Source organism: Lichenostomus cassidix, chromosome 3 (genome assembly GCF_008360975.1).
Source record: "Lichenostomus cassidix isolate B80296 chromosome 3, HeHo_3.0, whole genome shotgun sequence".
NCBI classification, from domain to species: Eukaryota; Metazoa; Chordata; class Aves; order Passeriformes; family Meliphagidae; genus Lichenostomus; species Lichenostomus cassidix.
This window is the reverse complement of record NC_139483.1, coordinates 59,604,457-59,611,119: the sequence shown is the minus strand read 5'-3', so window position 1 is coordinate 59,611,119 and position 6,663 is coordinate 59,604,457.

Genomic DNA, 6,663 nt, shown 5'->3' with positions numbered 1-6,663 from the left:
TATTCTGTTTCAGACTGGTTCTTTTTTTTCCCCTTTAGGCAGGGATTCCACTAGATATGTAATTACTCCGGTCCTTGATGGTCTAACAGATGATCATCAGAAACTTTTCTTTGAAGATCTGATCCGAAAGCAGTGCCTCGTCTATTTCCCATCAAAGCTGTTATTTTGCAGAGCAGCTGCAATCAGATTGGAAGCTTTCAGGCTTTTCAGATTAAATACTTGAGTATAGATAGGTTCCCTTGCTGTGCTGCTTTGCAACAAGTAAATGCCTCATGTGGCAGTGCAGAGCCATTGCAGAACTGTCCTGAAGCAAATTAACTTTGTACCAGCTTTTACATGAAAACAAGAGATTTCAGGTATTTGATTCATTTCACTTCCTGGAAGAAAACTTTGATCTATGTATCGATTTATGTGATTACATATCCTGTATAACCACGGGTTGCTTTTCCATTCCCCCGTGTCTAACCCTCTTGTTGCAGTGATATGTTAGATTTGATTACTGAGGAAGAGATATATTTGCAATGTTTGTGCTCCCAGTGTCTGGCACCCTCAGACCCAAGTGCTGATCTTCGGGGTGATAACACATATTTGGAATCAATTTATCTCAGCAACAGAGGCTGCAGGGAGGTGGGTCAGGGGTTCTGCATGTGGAAAGGACTTGAAATTTCTTGGGAAATCTGCTGGCTTGGATCCTCCATCCTTATGAAAACTCCCCCTAGAGAGCAGGCATAGCTGGATTTCTTTTTCCATGGGGGAGTGCAGGGCCACTGCCTGTTGTATCCTTTTAGATTATAACCTGCACTATGGACTAGTTACAGATAATACAAGTCTTATATTTGTAAGTCAAAATAAGGGAAAACAGCTTTCTTCTGACACCATTTTATGTCTGCCTCATAGTTTTGGTTGCACCTATCATCTCAGCTGATAACTCAGTCCCACACTCCACACTCAGAAGGAGGAAGGCATGTGCCACTTCTCTTCTGCTGGAGCACAGTTTCATTCTGTTGCACTCACCATATTTCATTTGTAGCCATTATAGTGATGGACTTTCTGATGCATAAAGAACAATCCAAGATTTTCCATGGATATTAAGGGTGACATTTTAACTTTTTCTCCAGCACCACAGTGGCTGAAAGAAACCCTTGCAGACTTGGTAGCAGGTGGAAATGCCCTTCCAGCAGGGGCCCTCTGAGGTTGTCTTTAGGAGCCCACCCTTCCAGCAGGTTGAGCCTGGGGTGGGAGAGCAGCCCCCAGGGCTGTGGCTGCTGCAGAGCGTTCTGTCCCCATTGGCACAGAACTCCTCATCAGCCTGCAGAGTTCTGCAACACCCAGCAGTGCTTTCCATAGGAAACTGCCAGGCCCTGTGTGCCTCCCAGGCACAAGCCCTTGCTGTCTTTTTGTACAGCCAGGCCAGCTCCAGGCAGCAGGAGAAACATCAGCTCCTTGGGAGGCTCCACACCTTCTGAATTACTAGCTATATGCCAAGGAAATGAATAAAAGGTGTCTGTGCCCATAATAATGGGGTTGGTACTAGATGACCTTTAAGGTCTCTTCCAACCCAAACCATTCTGTAATTATATGAAAAGAAAATTATTTCTTTCCATTCCACTTTCCCAGTTTGATTGGTCCTTTTCCTTCAAACTTGAATGATATTTGCACTGTAAATTAAGAAATAATTATCATCACATTGAGCAGTTAAACACCATTCTGTCCTTTAATGTCCCAGGACAAAGGTGTTAATTATTCATTGTCATTTAATGGATAAACTCTTAATGTACCATCATTAGCTAACAATTTTCAAAGGAAATACATTAATGAGGTATAAGAAAATGTGGGAGTTTTTACCTTAATTACGTGGTTCATAGATCAGAGTAATTAGATTCCAGCAGACTTTAGATATAATCTAAAAGTAATCACCACAGCTGCCAGCTGCTAAAATATTAAGTTAATTGTGCCCCAGAAAAGTTTGAAATTTTTTTGACCTTTTCTGTGGTTAACTTATATTTAACTTAAGGTTTGCTTTGAGAAAATAAGAAGAGCCATTATACAAACTTATAAACAACAAACTGCTGCACTTGAGGGAATATGTCTAAAACACATCTTTAAAAGGCAAATAACTCCTTACCTGAATTTGTGACAACATCAGAAAATACTTCAGAATTTTGAAAAAGAGTCATCTTTCTTAATACAGCATCAAGCATTTATGTATTTCATACACTTTGTCCTAAACTAACAAGACAACCAATCAGGTAAAGACTTTAGAAACTGGCCAGTGATTGCTCTTTGGAAGCTGAGGAATGTATAAAAGTTCAGACAAAATATGGGATGCGGGATTCTTACAAGCAGAGCAGAGCAGAGCCAGTTATCTTGAAATAGAACAGATGCATTCTTGTAGGAAAACATCTCAGTATCACAAACTAAACAGAGAGAAAGCATCATGAGAAGGCTGTAGAGGTGCAGTAGCATGTTTCTGGAGAGGAATGGGAGTGCACTGAAGGAGTCTGCTTGCTACTAAGAGCTAGCAAAAGCTGACAACTACCTAAGCAGAAATTTGCCCAGTAAGAAGCATAAGGCTTTTTCCTATTTGGCATTAGTCTGGAGTTTGCTGCTCTGTTCTCATACCTTTTGCACATGTGGTCTCTTTACTGAGGAATGCCTGGCATTAGCAGGGCTAGTTCCTCTTTGACAGAGGTGCTGTTAAAAAAAAGCATAACCACAGCTGGCTCTGGAAAGCCAGGGAGTTAAACTTCTCCACACACTTGCAAGTAGCAAGCCTAAGGGAATTGGAACAAGCAACATTTGGGAGTGAAGAAGGGAAGTTTAGAAAGGAAATGTAGTACATGATAAAGGAAGGACCTGGGAGAATAAAAACCCACCAGAAAAGAGCCTGTCCATTCTCAAAACTTGGACAATAGTGCAGAATGCTGCGCAGTCCCCCAGAACAACTCATTGTAGGCAGGTCAGCTCCTTATTTCTGAGCACTGTCCAGTTTTCAGTGCCTTTGCTACAGGAGTGGTTACATTTCTGAGGAATGGTCAGAAGTGTGGTTCTTGACTTTGTCTATGTATTTGCAACTGGGCGTACAGCTGCTGCAAAATGGACCTGTGACTTACCAAATACTGTCCTAAAACTACATCAGAGACCTATGCAAGGGCTGACCTCTCCACTCATTTTCCCTTTTCTTCTATGAGGGGAATGGCAACCATGTCCTTCTCTAGGAAAGGTACCTCTGCCTTCAGAGAACTGCAAACAGATGTCAGCATGCATTTCTTTAGCTTAGATACCAAGACATAGAGCTTACAGGGTCAACACCCAAGGAAGTCATTAGCAAAGATCCTAAAAAAGCTGTATTTTCTTTCAAGCAGGAAGTGCACTTCTAGGTTTTCTCTTCCCCGTGATCCCTAATCTGTGCAGAATTACTTGGGCCTTCTTTCCAGCCTATGCTCTCTAATGAATAATAAAGTGCTTTTTTTCTGGTGGGAAAAAGCACACCTGCCAGGTGTGGAGGGAAGAGCAAAAACATCCTTGCCCAGGGCAGCCTCTAATGTGGCAGATAGGAGGTTTGGCTGGGAAGCATAAGATTTAGATTTGGACCCTGACAGATAGAAAACAAAACTACCTAATATAAGTTCTCTAACTGCTATGCAAAACATTAAAAAACCCCTTCACTTCCCAAACCAAATTGTTCAGTTACATTTTTGACTAAAGCATTTTGCCTGGCCCTCTCAGTAGGGTGTTGTAAGCTGTGGACCTTTGGCTCCTGCTGCCAAAGGCAGTGAAATTCAAGATTATGGAGTCTTGTTATAACATTTCCCTCACCTTAACCTCAGTGACTCCAAGAGGAAGGAGAATGCTGCCTCTCCGGTTTTGATATAATTTAAGAATATGAATATGCTTGTAGATATGAGTCTAAGCTCATTTTGGATTTAATTCTCTTTTCTACAATGAGACACAATGCACCATGAGGTGTTTTAAGAACAATGTGCATTGCATGAACTGCCATGCTGCCTCAGGCAGGGGCTCTAAAGATCCCTACGATGGTGTAGGGGAGCCTGGGGCTGCAGACCTGCCTAACTGCACCAGCTGGAAAGGGCTGCTTGGTTGGGAAGCATTAACAGTCACTCAGAATGGGGTTCAGAGGATGAGGAATGGAGGTAGAATCACCGAAAGATTTGTTAAAAGGCATTTATACCTACTTAAAACGTGAGTAGAAAAAACATGATAATTTAAAAATGGTTTTTGACTGATTCATGCCTAATCAAACTCTAGAGGACAGAAAGAGCAATAAAATAGAATCCTCGATGTGTCTCACTTCCTTCTGCAAACTGTTTGTTGCTGTGGGAAAATTTGCATGAACAGTTTGTGTGTATGTTTGCAGGAAAGGGCTGCAGCAGGTGTGGTGGACAGATAGTGGCAGTATAAACCAGCCTTCTGGATTAGTAAAGTCATTTCAGAAAGAAAGGCTCTTTCTACCTCTCCTTTTGTGTGACGTTAGCTCACAAAATACTAACAGATGTGATCATCGAACCTAAGAGAGCAGGCAACTGAAATGAGAGGGAAAATGAGTATTTTTGCTGACAAAGTAGTTGCAGTGCTCCATGTGGGGCAACCCTGAGCCCCTCTCAGTGCCTTCCTCTTTACCATGAAGACAAGAGGAATTACAGGAGTGGTGTATTTGCAAAAAGGGAAGATCATAACATCTGAGACTGCCCTGGGAAGAGCTACTGCTCTCTCAGGCTGGCCTGAACCTCTGGCTGCCGGCACTGCTTTGTCCAGAGCCTTAGAAACAATGTCACAGAGGACATGGGGATACAGCACATGTATATACAGGCATTTCTTAGATCCTGGTGGGATCACCCCCTTGAGACACGATGTAACTGTTTCCACATCTGCCCAAATCCTAACAAATATGAGGAATTTAAAGTTACATGAGAAAATTTAAATGGTTAGACTGAGCTGTCCATTGTGGTACCCCAACTCTGGACAGAGCTGGCAGCAGTGGACTGGGGCAGGAACAACAAAAGCAAGGCAAAGGCTGGGTAATATCTCTTCCTACTCAGCCTGCCAGCAGCTGGCAGTCTGCACTTACATCAGGCCCACATGATTTATTAGTCCTGGAGAAAGAGTTGTAAAAGGCTATCTTAGAAAAGACAAAAATGCAAGAAAATATGCAGAGTAAGTTTATCAAAGAGATATATTATTGCAAAGCACAAGAATGCTCCCTGCACAGAGATACATTAAAAAAAAAAAAAAAAGGGGGGAAGGAAAATTAAAAAACAAACAGCAAAACCTGCCACTAATACACGAAATACAAGCAAGAAAACTTTCTCTTCAGAGACTATCAGCTTTAACATGGTGTCAAGAAGTTGAAAGTTAACGTGGTAAAGGTGCATCAAAGTGTAAAAATGTAAGGAAAACACTTGGACAGTCTTAGAAGGGGTAGGAAAAACATCATATGAGTTAAGTGAAGAGACAGCAAGAATGAACAGTGGATTTTTATTAGGAGCATTGTGGTACACAAGTGCTCGTGTGACACCTGTCATTTAAACAAAAGAGCTTTCAGGATTTAAAGAAGAATGCAGGGAGAAGATTCTTCTTATCATCCCAGGCACAAAGGCTCGATATATAAAAAATATTCACGTTGATCATCCAAACAGAAAATGCTGTCTCACTGAGGGCTTATGCACACATGGAGTGCTGTGGAAGCAGCTGCTTCTGATCAGGCCCTCAGTGAGAACACACTGGAAATACTTCTTAGCATTAAAAGAGATCAGCCTTTAAGCTAACAAGTCTGTGCAAAAGCTTATGCCAATCTTTTGCAAAGCAAATATCTTATTATTTAAATACACTTGTATTCTCTTCAGGCATAGCGATTGTGGTCTGTGTTCAGCTAAAAATGGCTTTCCCTTCCTGAATGCAGTCTTCTTGAGCAGTAATGTCTGGCAATGATAACCACGTCCCTCAAGGATTGCCATGGCATTATAGCTCTGTCAAACATGTATTAGCAAAGAGTATGGAATCACTATGGTCATCTGTATGCCATAAGGGAATCACAATACTTATTAAGTCTTTAATATTGAACGCAAACCTTCTATGAGGATCTTACTTCATGCCTCCTCCCTCCCTTCTGCTTTCCCCAGCAAGACTGGATGTCCTTTCTTCACAGCACGAGACAGCACCATGTCCTCTCTTCCTTCCAGAACTGAATGCAAATGGCACTGTCCCACTGTGTCCTGTAAACTGAACAGCTAGGATAGTTCTCATTTCTGTCATAGGACATGAGGTTGGCTCATGTGCCTGAGGAAAAGATGTGGGAGACATCTCTGCTACTAATATATTTACAGAGTTCATAAAATCTGGCACCTTTACTCAGAAGAATGAATCTCATTCAACTCAGCGAGGCTCAATATGCAAGACAGGATTGCAGCACATCACAAGGGTGTCAGAACCCGACTCCTTATGTGACAGGCTCTATGCAAAGAAGAGAAATTGCTTCTTTGGAAGTATTTTAAAGGGAAGAACTTTTAAAAAGGGTTTATAAGCCTTTGGGTTTTTTTCACAAACTAGATCCCAAATGTTGATGTAGAATAGCTGAAAGAAAGTTAGGTTTGTTGGGAGAGTTTCTGCATCCCAGATTTTTCACACCCATCTTAACACTTAGAG